At 39.8% G+C, this 24455-nt stretch overlaps 1 pseudogene; it reads left to right on the forward strand.

Annotated features, from left to right (window-relative positions):
* Positions 1 to 24455, forward strand: part of LOC128068577 (solute carrier family 22 member 10-like) — a 39146-nt pseudogene continuing 14691 nt past the window's right edge.

Here is a 24455-nt window from a genome sequence, read left to right on the forward strand (position 1 = left end):
ATGGTGGCCTCCTATTACCTGCTGCTGCAGACCTCTGTGATCCGCCTGGAAGCCATCATGAACGGCATCCTGCTCTTCTTCTGTAGCTCAGAGCTGCTGCTTGAGGTGCTAACCCTGGCCACTTCTTCCAGTATGGAAAGGACGTAAAGTACAAAAATTTCAGTCAGCAGCCTTCACAGGCTAAGACCACACATACATCTGTTACTTCAGCCTCACCAGTAAGAAGAGGCAGACCATATTGGAAAAAGTTGCAGCTTTTCCTTGGCACAGACACCTGGGGAACAAATCCAGCATAAGGCCAGCATGGGCACCATCTTCTCAACCAGGACCATCAGCCCAGGAGACTCTTCTACACTCCAGAATAGGGAGGGGCAAGGCTATAGCCTTCCTGGCCCCTCTAGGAACCAATTCCCTTCTGACCTCAGGTTTTTCTCTTTGATTATAGTGGCCAGAGCATCTTGGGTGGGCCGTGCAGGCTCCCTGGGCTTCCAGCAGGACCTGAGCCACACGCTGCCCATGTGTGCTGTGCCCCACATGTCCTGCAGGAGCATAGGGTACCTCAGGAGGGTGTGCTTCCAAAGTGATACAAAAGCTGCTCATCCCATTTCTCAGACTGAGCTCCAGAACTTTTTAAGTGACTCATAGTGTTAGTTTTCTACTCTCATCATGAAACAAACATTGTTTTATAATATGTATTTCCTGTTAACAAATTAATAGGAGTGTAAGAATTGTCAACTATAAACCAAAAAAACAGTGTTCTGAGAAAATAAAGATCTCTAATATATAAATGGAAGGATAGCTCTAGAAGGCTTAGTGTTCCCAATCCTGAACCCCCCTCCCACCTCCCTCCCCATACGACCCGTGGTGGATTCATGTTGATGTATGGCAAAATCAATACAATATTGGAAAGTAATTAGCCTTTAATTGAAATAAATAAATTTAAATTAAAAAATAAAATAAAAAGAGTGTTGTCAATAAGACAATGCTTCTCAAGTTGATCTATAACTTCAACACAATTTCTATACAAATCTCAGCTGACTTTTTGGGGCAGAAATTGACTTTAATTGTCAATTCTATCATTGTCAATTTGTAATATCTTTGTTATTAATATTAATATGGATTCAAAGACACAGATTAGCCAAAACAATATTGGAAAAGAAAAACTTAGAGGACTTTCACTTTTCACTTTCAAAGATTATTGCAAAGCTATAGTACAGTGTGATTCAGGCATTAGAACAGAATTTGACATAAAGGAATAAAATTGAGAGAACAGAAATAAACCCTAAAGCTTCGGCCAACTGATTTTTAACGAAGGGGACCAGAAAAATCAGTGGGAGAATGGCAGTCTTCATAGATAATGCTTGGAGAAAAAGATATACATACACACAAAGTTTTAGGACCTCTATTGTATACCATGGGGCTTTCTGGGTGGCTCAAATGGTAAAGAATCTGCCTGCAGTGCAGGAGACTGGGATTCGATTCCTGGGTCAGGAAGATCTCCTGGAGAAGGGAATAGCTACCCACTCCAGTATTCTTGCCTGGAAAATCCCATGGACAGAGGAGCTTGGTGGGCTATAGTACATGGAGTCACAAAGAGTCAGACATGACCATAAACAAACAAGTTTCAAAATGAATCCTGGACTTGAATATAAGAACTAAAACTGTGAATTTTCAGAAGAAAATATAAGATAACATATTCATGGTTTTGGTTAGTCAATGGTTTCTTAAACATGGCATGAAAGTCCAAATGATAAAAGAGATCAGCATCAGCAAGATGGCAGAAGAGGATGTCCCAGCCTTCCTGTTCCATGGAAACACCAATTTAACAACTGCCCGTGGATGAAAGTTCCTTTTTGAGGCACCCGGAATCCAGGCAAGAGGTTTCATCAGCCTGGTGCAGCACAGAAATGAGAAAAGACTCATTTCAAAGGGTAAATAGAAAAGCTTCACTTTCTTCCTGTCATTCTGCTCTCAACAAAACACAAGCAGCGCTAAGGAAAATCCCTTTAGCCTAAAAGTTCTTTCATGGCAAAAAGAAAGAGAAAGCCTGTCTGTGGATTCTGACATCAGGCTCTGCCCGTGGACCTCACCAGGCAGCCCACCCAGGGTCCCCAACAACTGGCCTGTCCAGAGTTTCTGGCCAATGTGACTGGTGTAGACTTTCCCTGCCAAAGCCAGTCTGTAATGCCTGGAAGGGGTGACTGCTTCTTCAAAAATGCAAGGTTACAAGGATCATGAAGACTTGGAGAAATATGATACAACCAAAGAAACAAAATACAGCTGCAGGAACTGACCCTAAAGAAATGGATATCTATGAACTGCCTGACAAAGAATTCGAAATAATCGTTTCAGAGAAGTTCGGGTAGCTCTTTAAGTTGCAAAGAAATAATGCTAAGCAGCAACACAAAAACACAAGAAAGGACAAGTCTCACTGGTAAAGGTAAATGTAAAGACAAATAATAATATAACACTGAGGTGGTGGTATGTAAATTACCTTTTAGCCTCGTCATAAAAGTTAAACACAAAAGCATTAAAAATTCATGACCATAAATTTTTTTATAAATATAGAATAAGAAAATGTAAATTCTGACACCAATATCACATGCCCTGTGTGTTTGTGGCAAGTAAATTCATAGAGCTTTTGCATGCAATTGAAGTTAGTTGTTATCAGGTTAAAATAAACTGTCCAAACTAGAAAACGTTTTATGCAAGAATTATGGTAACAAGAAAGGAAAACCTGACAGTTGATACAAAAAGATAAAGAGGAAAGTATCAAAGTACATTACCACACAAGCAAAAAGACCTTTTCATTGATGTGCTACAGCTCACTTCATTGATTTGATCTCATTGAAAGCCTTCAACAGCATAAAGGGGCAAAACCAGAGTTCATATCCATGTTTGCTTAGTGGAGACAGACTGCACCTAGGCCATGTGAGAAATTTCTACTAGGCAAGACTGTTCTGAAAATTGGGGCCTTCTCAAAAGTCTTCCCAAGAAAGATGCCCCAGAAAGATGCTACCTTCATCCTAAAGACATTTTCTACTAAATCAGTGGAATCAGATCTGCCCCAACCTTCAGTGAGACAAGGAAATACAGGACATAGAAGAATTCTGTAGCATGAGATAAGCTTTATTTAATAATTATCAGGCTCCTGATGTACAAACAAGGAGTAAGTTATTCCAACTTAAACAGAAAACAGAATAAACTTCTGATGAACCCACTTTCTTCTTCAGGTACTGCCTTATTCTCTGATTTCTTTCACAGAAAAAAGTTCTTTCTCATTTTCTTCTCATCTATTTATATTTTTAACCATTCCTATAATACATTCAATTATTCAGTCTCAGGAGGACTTCCCTATAGCTCAGATGGAAAAGAATCTTCCTGCAATGCAGGAGATCTGGGTTCGATCCCTGGGTCAGGAAGTTCCCCTGGAGCAGGAAATGGCAACCCACTCCAGTATTCTTGCCTGGGAATCCCATGGACAGAAGAGCCTGGTGGGGTACAGTCCATGGGGTCCCAAAGAGCTGGACATGACTAAGCAACTAACACGCACACACAATGCATTCCATAGAGCAGTTCTCCTGGGTTCCCTTATCATACCACTCTCCCCCCAGTGCCCCTTATGAATAAAACCTCTTGCTTGGTCAGTTTGTGTGTCTCCTTAGACAATTCACTTCCAAGTGTTATATAAGAGCCTATTTTTGGGCCCTGGAAAAGGAGTTCCCCTTCCTACAACAAATGGTGACTCAGATGGGGACTCTTCTTTGCTGCAACTGACATCCTAACCACTTGGGATACTCAACAATGGGCTTGCCTGCTGATAGACCAGGCCCAGTGGACGCAACTGGAATCCTCTTGTCCTTGGTCTCCTTCTAATGCAGATGACTCCCCAGAGTGCCCCGATTGGGTAAGGAACAAGAGGCTTTATTGATCTTTCTCCCCTTCCTTCTCTCTTTCATGTTCTTAATCCTTCCTATCCTACCATTTTTTCTAGTGCCCCGGTCCTGGACCCAGAAGTCTGGTCAAAGGGCCTCAGCCTGAGATGAAGGTCAGAGCCTGATCACCTTCAGTTGGCAGAGAACTCAAATTCTGATTCTGTTCTGGTCTGGTCTGGCTTCTGGTTGAGCCAAGTTCCAGCCCTCCTTTCCCTGGAAGCCCAGTGTAAAGTCTCATAATGCCTGGGTGTCAGCAGGTGGCAGGAGACATCTGTAAGGCCACCCTTTTTGACTCCCTCCCCTGGAAGATCCCCTGAAGAAGGAAATGGAAACCATTCCAGTATTCTTGTCTGGAGAATTCCATGGACAGAGGAGCCTGGCATGCTACAGTCCACGGGTTTGCAAAGAGTAGGACACGACTGAGCTACTGTGCACACACACATACACATAATACGTTTGGCCCCACCAAATTTCTTAAAATCCTAATGTTTTCTGTATTTTCACATCCAAATATTTGTGTGTTCGTTGCTCAGTCATGTCTGATTCTTTTGTGACCCCGTGGACCGTAGCCCACAAGCTACTCTGTCCATGGGATTCTCCAGGCAAAAAAACTAGAGTGAGTTGCCATTCCCTTCTCCAGCATATCTTCCCAACCTAGGAATCAAGCCTGGGTCTCCCACCTTCCAGGCAGATTCTTTACTGTCTGAGCCACCTTCTTCAAGTGGCATTCAAAATCTGACTGCCCTTAATGACCTGCACTATTACTTACCAAGTCTAATTCACTCTCATTTCTCATCTGGACTATTCTCCCTTCTCCAATTCACACGGAGAAGGCAATGGCACCCCACTCCACTACTCTTGCCTGGAAAATCCATGGACGGAGGAGCCTGTAGGCTGCAGTCCATGGTGTTGCTAAGAGTCGGACACAACTGAGCGACTTCACTTTCAATTTTCTCTCTCATGCATTGGAGAAGGAAATGGCAGCCCACTCCAGTGTTCTTGCCTGGAGAATCCCAGGGACGGCAGAGCCTGGTGGGCTGCCATCTATGGGGTCACACAGAGTCGGACACGACTGAAGCGACTTAGCAGTAGCAGTAGCAATTCACACATAATTTTTCAGTGAAGTCTTTTAAATTCTTCATGTGCTGCCAGATCTCAGCTCAAATATCTCTTGTGGCTTCCATCTCATGCAGAATGAAATTCAACACTCTTACCTTCAATATTAGATCTAGCCTCCTCTGTCTCTTTACCTCTCTAACCTTATCTAACTTTTTATGGCCTTTTTGCAACCCCATGGCCTGCAGCATGTCAGGCTTCCCTGTCCTTCGCTATCTTCAAAGAAAAGTATATAAAACATGTGTGTGTGTGTATATATATATATATTTAAATTATTATTAAAAACAGCTTTTAACTACTATCAAAGTTACAAACTGCAACACAATAGTAACTAAGAAGACACATATTTGTCCCTCCAGAATAATATTTTATTAGAAACCACCCTCTAGATGTTTGTAGTAATTACTTTCATATACATCACTTTGTTATTGTTCATGGTTCCTTTATTAGATAAAATTCACACACGGTCACATATATGAATTCTAAGTTCAAAATTCAATGTATTTGATGAGATAGGGCATGCTCAGGACTGTATGGAGTAGACAAAAAATTCAGTGTATTTGGATAAATTCATATATCAGTATCAGCCACAATTCTATAAACAGGTAGATTAATTCCATCAGCCTAGAAAGACCTTTTGTGTTCATTTGTTAGTCAGAATTGTCCCCTAGACCTCATCTCTCCTCCACTATATATTTCAGTAGGTATTACTTTTGCTTACTCTAGAACATCACATAAATATAATTACAGACTTCTTTTTTTTTTTTTTGCATTTGGCTTTTGCTCAGTGTAGTGTATATGAAAGTCATGCCTGCTTTTCTTTGTATCACTACTGTATTCCTGTTTACTGCTAAGTAATGTTACATAGTACAGATGGGAAAATATTTGCAAACCATAGTGCAATGTGCTTCTGCATTATACATTAACCAGACCTCCAGAAAAGTGATAAAGCCTGTTTGATCATAAACATCAGTGTTATTTTTTCTTTTTCTTCCAATGTCAGCAACCCTTTAGAAGATTAACTTCTGTTTTCCTAATTCTATAAGGGATCACAGAGACCTGCTGCTCACTTCAAATGTGCAGATCTGAACTAGATACCTTTTGTGAACTTCATAAATGTCTGTATTATTTTCATGTATGATCCTTTGTCTCAAAAGTGTATAGGACTGTGCCTTTGACTTTTAACAAGTGAAACACTTCTCAGCTTTCTAAAGACTGTCTCCGAGATTATAATCCTCTATTTGGCTCAAATAAAATTCTTTATTTCTCCTTTGATTTGATGTTTAGTTGATAGCTATCATCAGGAAGACATGAGATAGTTAAGTGCTGGTGAGGATGTGGACAAGGGCGAACTTTTGTACACTATCAGTGGCAATGTAAATAAGTACAGTCACTATGGAAAACAGCAAGGAGTTTCCTCTGAAAATTAAAAATAGAATTGCCATACGATCCAGTAATCTTGCTCTTGGCATATATCCAAAGGAAATGAGAAAAGGAAATTAAAAAGATAACTGCACTCCCATGTTTATTGAAGCACTATTTACAATCTCTAGGATATGGAAACCATCTAAATGTCAACCACTTGGTGATGGATAACCATGTATATATACACACACACATGTCCGTTGCATATATCTAATATATATGATGAAATATTGTTTACCCACGAGGAAAGGGAATCGTGACAACATGGGTGGACCTTGAAAACACTGTGCTAAATGAGATGTCAGAGAATGACACATTCTGTGTATAACAGATGTCAGATCTAAACCCGTCAAATCCGTGGAAACAGAGTAGGATGGTAGTTATTGGGGCTGGAAGTTGGGGGAATTCATGAAAATTTTAATGGTATAAACTTACAATTAGTAGATAAATAAGTTCTGCAGGTGTAATGCACATTTAGTGATTTTCATAGTCCACAATTCGTGTTTGTGCTCATGCTCAGTGGTGTCCAACTCTTTGTGACCCCGTGGACTATAGCCTGCCAGGCTCCTCGGTACGTGGGATTTCCCAGGCAAGAGTACTGGAGTGGGTTGCTATTTCCTTCTCCAGGGGATCCTCCCAATCCAGGGATCAAATTACATCTCTTGGGTCTCCTGCATTGGCAGGTGGGTTCTTTACCACTGAGCCACCAGTCCATAATACTACATTATACATTTCAAACTTAGTAACAGCCTAGATCTTAATTGTTCTCACCACAGAAAGGAAATGATAATTTTGTGACATGAATAAAGTGTTAGCTAACACAATGTTGGTGATCATATTGTAATATACAATGTATCAAATTAACACATAGTATATCTTAATCTTATAAATTTTATTTGTCTATTATATCTCAATTGTGAACAAACAAATACAAAACCTGAGAACTATCTAGATGGCTTTCATCAGGTGATGGGTTAAACTAACATTTGTATCTACATTTCGTGTATTCAGCAGCAGAAAGAAATAAGCTATTGACAGCAACTTCAATGAATATCTGTATGATTTTGATTGGTATGAAAGCAAACTTCAAAATATTACACACAATATTATTATTTGGTTAAAATTACAATTTCCAGCTTCAAGAGATAATGTAAGAGATATGTCTTACATTAACATTGTGTATGTTTAAGATGTACAGCATAATAGTTAAATATATGTATGTATTGTGAAATAATTAATAAAATAACCCTAGTTACCACATACAACACCTCACATAGTTACAATTTTCTGTGATGAGAACTTTATATGTAAAGCACATATTCTTTATCCATCCATTGATAGACTGCTAGGCTGTTTCCATGTCTTGAGTATGGTAAAGTGAAAGTGAAGTCGCTCAGTCGTGTCCGACTCTTTGCGACCCATGGACTGTAACCTATCAGGCTCCTCTGTCCATGGGATTTTCCAGGCAATAGCACGGGAGTGGGTTGCCATTTCCTTCTCCAGCGGATCTTCCCTACCCAGGGATCGAACCCAGGTCTCCCTCATTGTAGACAGACGCTTTACCGTCTGAGCCACCAAATAGTGCTGTAATGTACATTGGAAATGAGATGCAGATATCTCTTTAAGACGGTGACTTCATTTCTTTCGATTTTGTATCCAGAAGTAGGAATGCTAGATGTTATGATAGTTATATTATTAGTATTTAGAGGACTTTCCATATTGTTTTCTATAGTGGTTGTTCCAGCTTACTTTGCCACCAGCAGTCTACATGGCTTTCGTTTTTGTCCTCATGCTTACCGGCACTCCTTATCGCTTATTCTTTAATGATTGTATGATCATTGTTTTAACAGATGTGAGGTAGTATCTCATTGTAGTTTGGTTCACTTTTCCCTGTTAATTAGTGATATTGAAATGCTTTCATTTATCTGTTTGCTTTTTGAATATCTCCCTTGGAGAAATGTCTATTCACGTGGTTTGTTTATATTGGTAGGATTTTTTTTTTTTGCTGTTAAATTATGTGTGTTTCTTAAGTATTTTGGATGTTAATTTCTTATCAGATGTGTAAATTGAAAATATTTTCTGTCATACCATAGTTTCTATTTAATTTATGGATCACTTCTTTAATGTGTAGTAGCTTTCTAATTTGATATAGTCCCACTTGTTTAGTTTTGCTTGTATAGCTTGTAGTCCAGTGTCATCAGTAAACTCACTGCCAAGACCAATGTCAAAATGCTTTCCTCCTATGTCTTCTAGGAGTTACACATTTTCAGGCTGTATGTTTAAGTTCTTAACCCATTTTGAGTATTATTTTTTATAAGTGCTATAACAGAGGGGTCCAGTTTCTTTCACGCATTACTATCTAGTTTTCCAGCACCATTTACTGAAGAGACTATGTTTTCTCCAAGAAGTATTCTCAGCTCCTTTGTCAAATATTGCTTGCATGCTAAGTTGCTTCAGTTGTGTCTGACTCTTTGCGACTCTACGGGCTATAGCCCACCAGGTTTCTCTGTCCATGGGATTCCCCAGGCAAGAGTAGTGGAATGGGTTGCCATGCCCTCCTCCAAGGGATCTTACTGACCCAGGGATCAAACCCTCATCTCTTACATCTCCTGCTTGCAATGCAGAGTTCAATCCCAGGGTTGGGAAGACCCCCTGGAGGAGGAAATGGCAACCCACTCCAGTATTCTTGCCTGGGGAATTCCATGGACAGAGCAGCCTGATTGGCTATAGTCCATGGGGTCACAAAGAGTCAGATATGACTCAGCATCTAACTCTTGTCAAATGTAAGTTGATTCTATATGTAAATAATTTATTTCTGGGCTTTATATTGTATTGCCAGGAATGTCACAGCCTGAGACGAGCTCCCCTGAGGAGATACATGGCCCACCTGGCACTGTGCCCTCATGGAGCATCTGGAAATGTGAGCAGCTTGGATCTGGGAAGTACACAAGGCATATGGCCCACCTGGATGTAAAAATAAATTATCATATAATAAAGCAAAATGAGAAAGAATATATACAGTCAAATCACTCTGCTGTATAATAGAAATTAACACAACATTGTAAATCAACTACACTTCAATAAATTTTTTAAAATCTACATTCTATCATGACAAAGCACAGTCTGCATACAGAAAAGAATCGGTTGAGTGTCCATCAGCCTCGTTGAATCCTGTCAGCTACCTGGCTCCAGGCAGCCTTTCAGTGACAGCTTTGTTTGCCACTAAAGAGGAATCAACAGGAGGCCAAGGAATTTATATTTCATTGTCTAAAAAGTGATCCATTGAAGACAAGTCACCAAGCAAGAGTTTGTCAACCTCGGGAAATGACATTTTTTAGTGCGGGGTGGGGGAGACAAAAATCATTGCTGGCTAAATTGACAGGCTTGCTTCTCTAAGGTGGGGACTCACATTTGAAAATCCAATCAATCCTGCCTTAAATAATAAAGAGATCCAAAAAAAGCAGAGAGAAAAAAATTTTTAATCTGATCATAATGTTATGGGAACTCTCTTTTAAGTTAAAGCCACTTTTCTGCTGCAGCTTTCAAAATTTTTTCTTTGTGTTTGACTTCTGACAATTTAATAATATGTGTCTCAGTGTAAATACCTTTCAGGTTTAATTTATTTGGGGTCTGGGTGCCATGAATCTGATGTTCATTTATTTTCCCATGCTTGGGAATGTTTTTAAAAATTTTTATTTTTACTTTATTTTACTTTACAATACTGTATTGGTTTTGCCATACATTGACATGAATCCACCACGGGTGTACATGAGTTCCCAAACATGAACCCCCCTCTCACCTCCCACCCCATATCATCTCTCTGGATCACCCCCGTGCACCAGCCCCAAGCATCCTGTATCCTGCATCAAACATAGACTGGCGATTCGTTTCTTACATGATAGTATACATGTTTCAATGCCATTCTCCCAAATCATCCCACCCACTCCCTCTCCCTCAGAGTCCAAAAGTCCGCTCTACACATCTGTGTCTCTTTTGCTGTCTCGCATACAGGGTCATCATTACCATCTTTCTAAATTCCATATATATGCCTTAGTATACTGTATTGGTGTTTTTCTTTAAGACATTTTTTTCTTGAAATTAATTTTCTGTCCCTTTCTCTTTCCCTTCTTGGATTTTCATAGCATGTATTTTTTTTTTGTGCTGTCCCATAAGTCCCACGGCTTCTCTTCACTCTTTTTCATTTTTGTTCTCTTTTTTTCTCCTCTGACAAGATAATTTCAAATGATCCATCTTCTGGTTCACTGATTTCTTCTGCAATGTTTGGTCTTATATATAAGTACTCTATTAAATTCTTTAGTTCAGTTGTATTCTTTTTTTAAATATAGATTTGTTTATTTTAATTGGAGGTTAATTACTTTACAATATTGTATTGGTTTTGCCATACATCAACATGAATCCACCACAGGTATACACGTGTTCCCCATCCTGAATCCCCCTCCCTCCTCCCTCCCTGTACCATCCCTCTGGGTTGTCCCAGTGCACCAGCCCCAAGCATCCAGTATCATGCATCGAACCTGGACTGGCGATTCATTTCTTTTAGGTCAGTTCCTGGAGCTTTAATTCCTTTGGTGGTTTAATGTCCGCTTGATTTTCTGTGACCCTTGGTTCCTTGTATTGGCATCTATGCTATGAGCAAACAGTCTCCTCTACTAGACTTTAAAGGTCTGCTTCATCAGGGAAGGTCACTGTACAACCTTCCTTGTTGTGTGGGGCTTCAGGCTATGTTCTACACTTGGGTGAGGTTTTTGGAAGAGAGATGAATAAGGCTGCAGACTATGTTCAGTGATCAGGCAGGGTCACAGGCTGGGTTGTGATATGAGGTGAGGCTGTTTTCTAGGCTTTGCAGCTAGGTAGTACCATAGTTGGGCTCTGAAGATGACTGTTCAAGGAGCTTGGTTATATGGGTTCAGAGATTATTCTTAAAAGTAGAGCAGAACTTCTGGCTTGACTTCCTGTCCACAGATGGGTACTGTGGCTGCCTGGGTTCTCTGGGCAGGGTTCCTGATTGGGTGGAAATGGAAGCTATACTCAGAAGTTAGGCAGACTTGTGAATTTGCTTCCCTGCTCAGGCAGGGCCATAAGCCAGCACCATGCCTAGCACGGCTTGTAGGCTGGAAATCCAAATAAGGTAGAATTTCCAACTGAGCTCTTTGGCTACCAGCTCAGTTCTGCCGATGAACAAAACCACTGGCTGGGCTCTCTACTTGGATTCCGTGGCAAGCAGAAATGCAGCCCACCAAAACTTGAGTGCTGGTTACTGTGAGCTCTGCCCACTTCTTCATCTCAATTTGATTCCCAGTGATTGAACCTGGGAATTCCCTTCGCGATTCCCACAAGGCCAGACCTGAGAGGGCCTCCTGGGAAGCCTGTCATAATTCTATGGCAGATGAATGTCCACTTGGATCATTTTTTTTCTTGCTGGAGAAACTGTAAGCTCAAAGGGGCCCTACTGGTGTGGTGCTGTGTTGGGCTGGGGGAGAAATAATGTGGTCAGAGTGTAGTCACTCCTCTTGGCCTTCTTAAGTGTTTTTCTCTATCTTTGTCTTTCAGAGATTGCTTCATCCTTGTCCTCAAGTTCTGGAATTTTCACAGTGATGACTTGTCTGAGGATAGTTGCTAGCTAATCTATAGAGAAGGACTCAGATAGGAATGACCTCCTAATGGCTTCACTTCCCCATATTTTTCTTTGTATATAACAAGATTTTAATGACAGATTTTTAAAGTGGAAAACAGAGTAGTAGTTGCCAAATATAGCAAAGGGAAAGACAGGACCAGGTGCAAGGTGAGTATATTTATATACTCAAGAGGGATACATACATATAAATGCAAGAGGCATATCAGTGGAGATAGATCTCTAGTATCTTGACTGTGGTGGTGGATGCACAAAGCCAAACAGGTGATACACTGCTGCTACTGCTGCTAAGTCACTTCAGTCGTGTCCAACTCTGTGCGACCCCATAGATGGCAGCCCACCAGGCTCCCCCGTCCCTGGGATTCTCCAGGCAAGAATGCTGGAGTGGGTTGCCATTTCCTTCTCCAATGCATGAAAGCAAAAGCTCAGTCATGTCTGACTCTTCGTGACCCCATTGACTGCAGCCAACCAGGCTCCTCCGTCCATGGGAGTTTCCAGGCAAGAGTACTGGAGTGGGTTGCCATATGGTACCAAGTACCTCCCCCCACACATACACAAATGTACAGGTAAAAATGACTGGGGAAGTCTGAATAAGGTTAGTGCATTGTATCAGTATCAATAAATTAGTACTAATATACTATACTTTTGAAAATATTTCTATTGGGGGAAAATGGGTACTGTGCAGACAATTTCGCATTACATTATTTCTTGCTGCTGTATGTGACTCTACATTTATCTCATTAAACATTTTAATAAAGTATATAAAGAATTGGTAAGTTATAGCTTGAGAAAGCTAAATATAAGAAACTTAGATGACTATATGAAAATGAGAAAATATATACTTGAAATCAAAGAGTATTACCAGAGATAACTAGGCCAGTTTCATAGTGATAAGAGGATTGGTTCATCAGTATTCTGAAGAATTGCACATAAATTATACTTAATACATTATGTAAAGTATTAGTTGCTCAGTTGTGTCCGACTCTGTGACCCCATGGACTGTATGTAGCCTGCCAGGTTCCTCCGTCCATAGCATTCTCCAGGCAAGAATATTGGAGTCGGTTGCCATTCCCTTCTCCAGGGGATCTTCCCAACCCAGGTATTGAACCAGGTCTCCTGGATTGCAAGCAGATTCTTTCTGTCTGAGCCATCAGGAAGTCCATATATTATGTAAACCAATAATATATTATGTAAACCAATAAGTAAATCCAAGAAAATAAATTCACATGAGTTTACCACTGCCTTTCCCCTGTACCTATATTTCAAGGAACTTAAAATTATTGTGAGTTTTTTTGTGTAATTTAAACTGGAGCATGATATCAGCTACTGAAAACTAGTAGGGCTGTGTTTTGTTAATTATTTTAATCAAATTCAGTATTAAACAAGAAAACATTTGTTTCCTATTCTATCCACAGAAAAATCATAAAGCAATTTACTTCAGTGTCTCTCGAACTCCATTTTCTAGAAATACCGAAGACTGTGTAGCAGGCTTATCTTAGATTATTTAGAGACCATGTTCATGTCAAAGTCCAATGCTGATTTTACATAACCACTGAGGACAAACACATTCAGAGAGTAAACCTTTAAACAGATTTCACTGTCAACAATCGAAAGTATTTTGGTAAATAATTATCTCTATAACTTTACTTTAAAAAAAGAACAGTATTATATCCTGATTACAAAAGGACTGGGAAAACTACTCTGTTGCAAGTAAGGTGACAAGACTCATTAATGAGAAACTGGTGCGAGGTCACATAGATAGTTTGAATTAATGTAAAGAAACTTTTTGTGCCTCTGAACTTGTCTCTGTAATATCACCTTTTCACAGTGCCCTTTGAGAACCTGCAGGATGAAATTGTTGGCCTGGGGAAATACCAGATCCTTCAGATGCTTTTAGGCTTGCCTTCTCTCATGATGATAGCGTGCCATATACTGCTGGAGAACTTCACTGCAGCTGTTCCAGGGCATCGCTGCTGGGTCCACATCCTCAATAATGACACTGTCTCTGATAATGATACTGGGACCCTCAGCCTTGATGTCCTCCTGAGAATTTCCATCCCCTTGGATTCTAACTTTAAGCCAGTGAAATGTCATCGCTTCCTCCACACACAGTGGCAGCTCCTTCACCTAAATGGGATCCTTCCCCACATGAGTGACGTGGACACAGAGCCCTGTGTATGGCTGGGTGTATGATCGCTGCTTGTTCTCCTCCACCATCATGACTGAGGTAAAGCCTCATTTACTATTGTGAGTACATGGTCTGGGTGTTTAGAATAACATAGCATAAATACTGTTCAAGTGCTTAGTATTAGTGTAACCACCTGTCTTTCATTCTTTCAGCAATAATGATTGCTTACCTTTTTAAAAGCCAAGCACTTAAAATTGAGGACAGTGAAATCAACAAACTGGATATGAATTCTAACATCACAAAGCTTTACATTTAGTGTAAAGACTGGTGATTAGACAAGTAATTACTTGTGAAAAATTATTCTTTCTCACTTGTTCTCAATCTAGTTGCAAATTGGAAATATTATTTCTAATTAGAACATACTTCAATACCCTGGTTTCTTGTCAGAGAAACAGACTGGAGTATATTTCACTCTAGATGTGAAATCTAGACTTCAATTTTTTTTTTAAACTCAATGTATATATGAAACAAATCGCCAGTCCAGGTTTGATGCATGATACTGGATGCTTGGGGCTGGTGCACTGAGACGACCCAGAGGGATGGTACGGGGAGGGAGGAGGGCAGGGGATTCAGGATGGGGAACACGTGTATACCTGTGGCAGATTCATGTTGATGTATGGCAAAACCAATACAATATTGTAAAGTAATTAACCTCCAATTAAAATAAATACATTTATATTAAAAAAAACTCAATGTTTCCAATGTGTGGCAAACATTGAGGACCGCTGGGGTATGCAGTGCTAAGTGAATATAAAGACTGATCCTGTTATAACCTAGAAGACTTGGTTGAGAAATTCTAGAAAAGCCATGCTTAAACTGAGACTTGAATGATATAGATGAATAAACATAGTAAAAACAAAACAAAACAGAATGTGTTCATGAAGGGCACACTGAAGGATTATGAGATGCTGTGAAGCTCCTTTGTGCTGGGTTTCTTCTCTTCCAGTGGGACTTTGAATGTGATCATCAGTCACAGAAATCAGTGGTTCAATCCCTAGTCATGGCTGGAATGGTGGGGGGGCCCTCATATGTGGCCATCTCTCAGACAGGTGAGTGTCTCCACATCACTGCTGCCCTTCCTCTGGGGTGAGTTGCCTTTTTCCAGGGAGCTATGGATGGAAATGCAGAATTTAACTCATTGTGATGAATGACATTTTGTTGCCACGGAGCTCTGTGTACTGGACACAGAAATATCATCTCCACAAGATCTGGGGGATATTCCAGAACAGTATTTAGAGGGTAAGTATCATAATACTTCATCCAGAAATATGAGGAAGAGTTATCTATGGGAACAGAAAGGAAGGTGCTTCAAGACAGGAGGTCCAGCTTCTTTAAAAACACAGATATAGAAAACAGCACTGCTGGCCTTTGCCATGATTTCTGTGTTAAGTGCCTACTAGACTCAATGAGCTAAATGCCTATGGGTTTCCACACTGGTCATCATGTCTTGGGTGCCCCACCATAACTGGTAGGCATTTCTATAAAACCTGGTGCATAGTGAGGTAATACTGGAATTGTAAAATAATTGTGGTTGTAACCTGGATGTTTATCTTGCTTTTAAAAGCCTTGTATTAAGTATTCTTGCAACCATATATTATCTTAGTATAAGGTAATTAATCTATAGACCTCAGGAGTCACAATTTGTTGTGTGAGAAGTTTGGGTTATCCTGTGCCAGCAGTGTCTATCCTGAAGTAAGAGACAGTGATGGCAGACAGACACTCAAGTCTTTCACAGGAGAAATGAGAGACTTAAAGTATCCCTTACCATCCATAAGCCTAATGTCATTTTATCTTTCACCTGAAAATTGTGAACTACGTATGTAATTTCCCAAATATAATTCACAAAAGAGTTGACCAATATTCTGACCAAAGCCTTTATGATAATTCACAATAAAGTGTTTTTTGATGCTACTGTGTGTGGAATTGTTCTCTTTAATACTTTTTTCACATACTTCATTGTTAGTGTATAGAAATGCAATTGATTTCTGTATGTTGATTTTGTATCCTGTAACTTTACTGAATTTGTGGACTAGTTCTAACAAATTTTTGGTTGAGTCTTTTGAATTTTCTGTGTATAGGATGACAGCATCTGCAAACAGAGAGAACTTACTTCTTCCTTTCCAACTTCTTTGGCTTTTTTCTTGCCTGCTTTCTCTGATTACAACTTACAGTATTATGTTAAATGTGACCTGTGTGAGTGGGCACCCTTGTTTTTTCCTAAGCCTAGAGGAAAATTTTTCAACCTGTCAGCACTGAGTATGATATTAGCTGAGGATTTGTCATATATGGCCTTTATTATGTTGAGGTACATTTCTTCTATACCCAATTAATTATTTTTATCACTAAAGGATGTTGGATTTTGTCTACATCTCTTGAGATGATCATGCTAATTTACCTTTCACTCCATTATGTGGTTTTTCACATTTATTAATTCACATATCTTGAGTAATCCTTACATCCTAGGGGTGAATTCCTCTTGATCATGTTTTATGATCCTTTTAGTGTGCTATTGTATTTGGTTTACTAATATTTTGTTGAGAATGTTTTGCATCTGTATTCAGCAGAGATGTTGGTCTGCAGTTTTCTTGGAGTGTCCTTATCTGACTCTGGAATCAGAAAAGTGGTGGATTTCTAAAATCAGTTTGACAGTGTTTCCTCCTCTTCAAATTTTTTGGGAGTGTTTGAGAAGAACTGGTTTAATTCATTTTTAAATGTTTGGTAGAATTCACTTGTGAAACCTCTTGTCCAGGTTTTGCATTGTTTTTCTTTCTTTCTTTCTTTGTGAGAAGGGGTGGTTTATATTACTGATTTAATCTCCTTAGTCATTATTGGTCTGTTCAGATTTTTCTATTTCTTTATGATTCGGTCTTGGTAGATTGTATGTGTCTAGGAACTTATTCATTTCTTATAGGTTAACCTTTTTTTATTAAAGGTTTCATTTTATTTTATTAAAGGTTTTATTTATTTTATTAAAACACAGAAATACTTGAGTAGTACCTTATAACCCTGTGTCTCCTCTTTCATTTTCAATTTTTTATTTGAGTCTTCTCTCTAACTTTCTTAATCTGGCTAAACATTGTTGAAAACAAAGTAATGAGGTCCACCAATATTATTGTATTGCTGTCTATTTCTCCTTTCACGTATGTTAGTATTTGCTTAATATACTGAGGTGCTCTGGTGTTAGGTGCATAATTATTTATTACTGATATATCATCTTGATAAATGGTTCCTTTATCATTATGTAATGCATCACTTCATGGGAAATAGATGGGGAAACAGTGGAAACAGTGTCAGACTTTATTTTGGGGAGCTCCAAAATCACTGCAGATGGTGACTGCAGCCATGAAATTAAAAGATGCTTACTCCTTGGAAGAAAAGTTATGACCAACCTAGATAGCATATTCAAAAGCAGAGACAGTACTTTGCCGACTAAGGTCCATCTAGTCAAGGCTATGGTTTTTCCAATGGTCATGTATGGATGTGAGAGCTGGACTGTGAAGAAAGCTGAGCACCGAAGAATTGATGCTTTTGAACTGTGGTGGTTGGAGAAGACTCTTGAGAGTCCCTTGGACTGCAAGGAGATCCAACTAGTCCATTCTAAAGGAGATCAGCCCTGGGATTTCTTTGGAATGAGTGATGCTAAAGCTGAAACTCCAATACTTTGGCCACCTCATGCAAAGAGTTGACTCATTGGCAAAGACTTTGATGCTGGGAGGGATTGGGGTCAGGAGGAGAAGGGGACGACAGAGGATGAGATGGCTGGATGGCATCACTGACTCGATGGACGTGAGTCTGAGTGAACTCTGGGAGGTGGTGATGGACAGGGAGGCCTGACGTGCTGCGATTCATGGGGTCGCAAAGAGTCAGACACGACTGAGAGACTGAACTGAACTGAACTGAATGCACCTTTTTGTGTCTTCTTACCATTTTTGGTTGGAGTCTATATTGTCTGATGTAAGTATCAGACAAAAAAATTCTCATTTAATTGTACTCTGCATAGAGTATCCTTTCCTGTCCCATCACTTTGAGCCTATGTATGTCTTTATTTATTTTTTTAAATATAAATTTATTTATTTTAATTGGAGGTTAATTACTTCACAATACTGAATTGGTTCTGCCATACATCAACATGAATCCGCCACAGGTATACACGTGTTCCCCATCCTGAACCCCCCTCCCCCCCCCCCCCATACCACCCTTCCGGGTCATCCCAGTGCACCAGCCCCAAGCATCCAGTATCATGCATCAAACCTGGACTGGTGATTCGTTTCATATACAATATTACACATGTTTCAATGCCATTCTCCCAAGTCATCCCACCTCTCCCTCTCCCACAGAGTCCAAAATACTGTTCTATACATCTGTGTCTCTTTTGCTGTCTCACATACAGGGTTATCGTTACCATCTTTCTAAATTCCATCTATATGCGTTAGTATGCTGTATTGGTGTTTTTCTTTCTGGCTTACTTCACTCTGTATAAATGGCTCCAGTTTCATCCACCTCATTAGAACTGATTCAAAGGTATTCTTAATGGCTGAGTAATACTCCATTGTGTCTATATACAACAGCTTTCTTATCCATTCATCTGCTGATGGACATCTAGGTTACTTCCATGTCCTGGCTATGATAAACAGTGCTGCAGTGAACATTGGGGTACATGTCTCTTTCAATTCTGGTTTCCTCAGTGTGTATGCCCACTAGTGGGATTGCTGGGTCATAAGGCAGTTCTATTTCCAGTTTTTTAAGGAATCTCCACACTGTTCTCCATAGTGGCTGTACTAGTTTGCATTCCCACCAACAGGGTAGGAGGGTTCCCTTTTTTCCACACCCTCTCCAGCATTTATTGCTTGTAGACATTTAAGTGAGAAAGAAAAACACCAATACAGTGTACTGTATTATATAACCACAATGAACAAGCAGAAAATGAAATTGAGCAAGTTATTACACTTACAATATCTTCTAAAAGAATAAACTACCTATCAATAAAATTAATCTAAGAGGTAAAACATTTGTATACTGTAAACTATAAAGCCTTGCTGAAAGAAATAGAAAAGCCATAAATAAATGGAAAGGAATCCTGTGTTAATGATATAGGAAGGCTTAATGTTGGCAACAAGTCAATCTACTTAATGCAATCAAGTTTCAATGAAATCCCTATCAAAATTCCAACATTGTTTTCTGTAGAAATGGAAAATAGAATGATATTCTGGTACTTGGTACAACATAAATAAACTATGAAAAAAATATGCTGAATGAAATAAACCAGGCACAGAAGGACAAAAGTATGCACCCACTTACAAAAGAATGATCTTTCTGACCTTTGGGGTTTTAAGCAGGAGGTGTTCAAAAATTTACCGCAGGGATAATTGGCTTGCGGCGGCCAAGTGTTCACAGTGACATTGCTTTTTGATCCTTCAATGTCAGCTCTTCCTATCATTGTGAAACAGAATTCACAAGAACTAGTTCAGTTCAGTTCAGTCGTTCAGTCGTGTCCGACTCTTTGCAACCCCATGAATCGCAGCACGCCAGGCCTCCCTGTCCATCACCAACTCCCGGAGTTCACTCAGACTCATGTCCATCGAGTCGGTGATGCCATCCAGCCATCTCATCCTCGGTCGTCCCCTTCTCCTCCTGCCCCCAATCCCTCCCAGCATAAGGGTCTTTTCCAATGAGTCAACTCTTTGCATGAGGTGGCCAAAGTACTGGAGATTCAGCTTTAGCATCAGTCCTTCCAATGAACACCCAGGACTGATTTCCTTTAGGACGGACTGGTTGGATCTCCTTGCAGTTCAAGGGACTCTCAAGAGTCTTCTCCAACACCACAGTTCAAAAGCATCAATTTTTCAGCACTCAGCTTTCTTCACAGTCCAACTCTCACATCCATACATGACTACTGGAAAAACCATAGCCTTGGTTAGATGAACCTTTGTCGGCAAAGTAATATCTCTGCTTTTTAACAAGAACTGGTTAAGACTAGGTAAATTAGTGGAGGCAGAAAGTAGATTTAAAGTATCAGAAGAATAAGGCGAACAAAGAGTTATAAAGTAATGATTGCAGAATATGAACTCTGTATCTAATTCTGTCAGTTTTATTTCATGTATTTCAAGCTTTTGTTGAATTCATATACATTTGACCTTTTCAGAATTATTATTTCTCTAAATGTATTTTGTTTTGAAATCTCTTTTATTTGATGATAATGTAAAGACACGAGGCATCTTATAATTACTATTTGAACTAAATTTTTTTTTACTGTCAATTTACTTTCAACCCACAATATTTTAAGTACTATTGTACTTAAAAATTAGGTCTTTTTTTAACCCTTTGATAATCTCCTTCATGTGATAGATGGTTTAGGTCATTAGCAATTTGTTTGATGTGATTATTGTTATGATTCGTTTCAGTCTATCACTTTAATTTTTTCTACATAATTTTCTTGATGATTATATTGTTGTTGCTGTTCAGTTGTTCAGTTCACGGGGTTGACTCTGCAGCCCCATGGACTGCAGCACACCAGGATTCCCTGTCCTTGACTACCTACCAGAGTTTGCTCAAACTCACGTCCATTGAGTCAGTGATGTCATCCAACCATCTCGTCCTCTGTTCCCTTCTCCTGCCTTCAATCTTGATGATAATAATGATTACTAAAATGATTATTTGGTGTTATTTTTGTTCCTATGTTTTTACATTTTCCAGTTTTTTTGGTGGACTATTTGAGTTTTTAAAGAATTCTATTTCAAATCTTGCAGAGGAATTCCAAATCCCAAAATTTGTACATTAGTTTCTATTACTGGGTGTATATATTAGCACATCCTATGTAGTCCAAGTCATATACACTAAATTCCTCTTTTCCTGATGCCCAAGGAAAAGCGAATTCCCTTTTCCTCATTTGTCTTTCACATTCTTTTCCCCTTGATTCACCATCTTACATTAATCTTTCCCCTGAAAAACTTATGTAATTTCTTCTGTTTGGCTTATGGAGCTCATATTGTTCTAGGAAAACATGTTGCTTGAGAACTGAAAATCCAGATTCAATTGAGTGACTTTACATAAAGCTTTAACAACTTTAATGCATTGTTTCATGATACTTTGCAGTGGTTCAGGACTTCCCTGGTGGCTCAGACAGTGAAGAATCTGTCTGCAATGCAGGAAACCTGGGTTCAATCCCTAGTCCAGGAGATCCTCTGGAGAAGGGAATGGCAACCCACTCCAGTATTCTTGCCTGGAGAATTCCATAGACAGAGGAGCCTAGTAGTCTATACAGTCCATGGGGTCGCAAAGAGTCAGACATGACTGAGCAATTCACATTTTTTTTTCAGCTGTAATTTAGAAACTCAAGTATATTTTAGCTCCATATGTTCTAGACATTCTAGAGACTCTCTACTTTGCTAGATACACATACTTGTAAAATGGATGTTTATGGTAATATTTAGTTCAGTTCAGTTCAGTTCAGTTCAGTCACTCAGTTGTGTCTGACTCTTTGCGACCCCATGAATTGCAGCACCCCAGGCTTCCCTGTCCATCACCAACTCCCGGAGTTCACTCAAACTCATGTCCATTGAGTCCGTGATGCCATCCAGCCATCTCATCCTCTGTTGTCCCCTTCTTCTCCTGACCCCAATCCCTCCCAGCATCAAAGTCTTTGCCAATGAGTCAACTCTTTGCATAAGGTGGCCAAAGTATTGAAGTTTCAGCTTTAGCATCAGTCCTTCCAAAGAAATCCCAGGGCTGATCTCCTTCAGAATGGCCTGGTTGGATCTCCTTGCAGTCCAAGGGACTCTCAAGAGTCTTCTCCAACCACCACAGTTCAAAAGCATCAATTCTTCAGCGCTCAGCCTTCTTCACAGTCCAACTCTCACATCCATACATGACTACTGGAAAAACCATAGCCTTGACTAGACGGACCTTAGTCGGCAAAGTAATGTCTCTGCTTTTGAATATGCTATCTAGGTTGGTCATAACTTTTCTTCCAAGGAGTAAGCATCTTTTAATTTCATGGCTGCAGTCACCATCTGCAGTGATTTTGGAGCTCCCCAAAATAAAGTCTGACACTGTTTCCACTGTTTCCCCATCTATTTCCCATGAAGTGATGGAACCAGATGCCATGATCTTCATTTTCTGAATGTTGAGCTTTAAGCCAACTTTTTCACTCTCCTCTTTCACTTTCATCAAGAGGCTTTTTAGTTCCTCTTCACTTTCTGCCATAAGGATGGTGTCATCTGCATATCTGAGGTTACTGATATTTCTCCTGGCAATCTTGATTCTGGCTTGTGTTTCTTCCAGTCCAGTGTTTCTCATGATGTACTATGCATATAAGTTAAATAAGCAGGGTGACAATGTACTGCCTTGACGTACTCCTTTTCCTATTTGAAACCAGTCTGTTGTTCCATGTCCAGTTCTAACTCTTGCTTCCTGACCTGCATACAGGTTTCTCAAGAGGCAGGTCAGGTGCTCTGGTATTCCCATCTCTTTCAGAATTTTCCACAGTTTATTGTGATCCACACAGTCAAAGGCTTTGGCATAGTCAAGAAAGCAGAAGTAGATGTTTTTCTGGAACTCTCTTGCTTTTTCCATGATCCAGCAGATGTTGGCAATTTGATCTCTGGTTCCTCTGCCTTTTCTAAAACCAGCTTGAATATCATGAAGTTCACGGTTCACGTATTGCTGAAGCCTGTCTTGGAGAATTTTGAGCATTACTTTACTAGCGTGTGAGATGAGTGCAATTGTGGGGTAGTTTTAGCATTCTTTGGCATTGCCTTTCTTTGGGATTGGAATGAAAACTGACCTATTCCAGTCCTGTGGCCACTGCTGAGTTTTCCACATTTGCTGGCATATTGAGTGCAGCCCTTTCACAGCATCATCTTTCAGGATTTGAAACAGCTCAAGGGAATTCCATCACCTCCACTAGCTTTGTTCATGGTGATGCTTTCTAAGGCCCACTTGACTTCACATTCCAGGATGTCTTGCTCTAGGTGAGTGATCACACCATCATGACTATCTGGGTCATGAAGATCTTTTTTGTACAGTTCTTCCATGTATTCTTGCCACCTCTTCTTAATATCTTCTGCTTCTGTTAGGTCCAGACCATTTCTGTCCTTTATCGAGCCCATCTTTGCATGAAGTGTTCCCTTGGTATCTCTAATTTTCTTAAAGAGATCTCTAGTCTTTCCCATTCTGTTGTTTTCCTCTATTTCTTTGCATTGATCGCGGAGGAAGGCTTTCTTATCTCTTCTTGCTATTCTTTGGAACTCTGCATTCAGATGCTTATACCTTTCCTTTTCTCCTTGGCTTTTCACCTCTCTTCTTTCCACAGCTATTTGTAAGGCCTCCCCAGACAGTCATTTTGCTTTTTTGCATTTCTTTTCCATGGGGATGTTCTGGACCCTGTCTCCTGTACAATGTCACGAACCTCATTCCATAGTTCATCAGGCACTCTATCTATCAGATCTAGACCCTTAAATCTATTTCTCACTTCCACTGTATAATCATAAGGGATTTGATTTAGGTCATACCTGAATGGTCTAGCGGTTTTCCCTACTTTCTTCAATTTGAGTCTGAATTTGGTAATAAGGAGTTCATGATCTGAGCCACAGTCAGCTCCCAGTCTTGTTTTTGTTGACTATATAGAGCTTCTCCATCTTTGGCTGCAAAAAATATAATCAGTCTGATTTCGGTGTTGACCATCTGGTGATGTCCATGTGTAGAGTCTTCTCTTGTGTTGTTGGAAGAGGGTGTTTGCTATGACCAGTGCATTTTCTTGTCAAAACCCTATTAGTCTTTGCCCTGCTTCATCCCGCATTCCAAGGCCAAATTTGCCTGTTACTCCAGGTGTTTCTTGACTTCCTACTTTTGCATTCCAGTCCCCTATAATGAAAAGGACATCTTTTTTGAGTGTTAGTTCTAAAAGGTCTTGTAGGTCTTCATAAAACCGTTCAACTTCAGCTTCTTCAGCATTACTGGTTGGGGCATAGACTTGGATAACTGTGACAGTGAATGGTTTGCCTTGGAGACGAACAGAGATCATTCTGTCATTTTTGAGATTGCATCCAAGTACTGCATTTCAGACTCTTTTGTTGACCATGATGGCTACTCCATTTCTTCTGAAGGATTCCTGCCCACAGTAGTAGATATAATGGTCATC

This window comes from Budorcas taxicolor, chromosome 25 (genome assembly GCF_023091745.1).
Source record: "Budorcas taxicolor isolate Tak-1 chromosome 25, Takin1.1, whole genome shotgun sequence".
In the NCBI taxonomy this organism is placed as follows: domain Eukaryota; kingdom Metazoa; phylum Chordata; class Mammalia; order Artiodactyla; family Bovidae; genus Budorcas; species Budorcas taxicolor.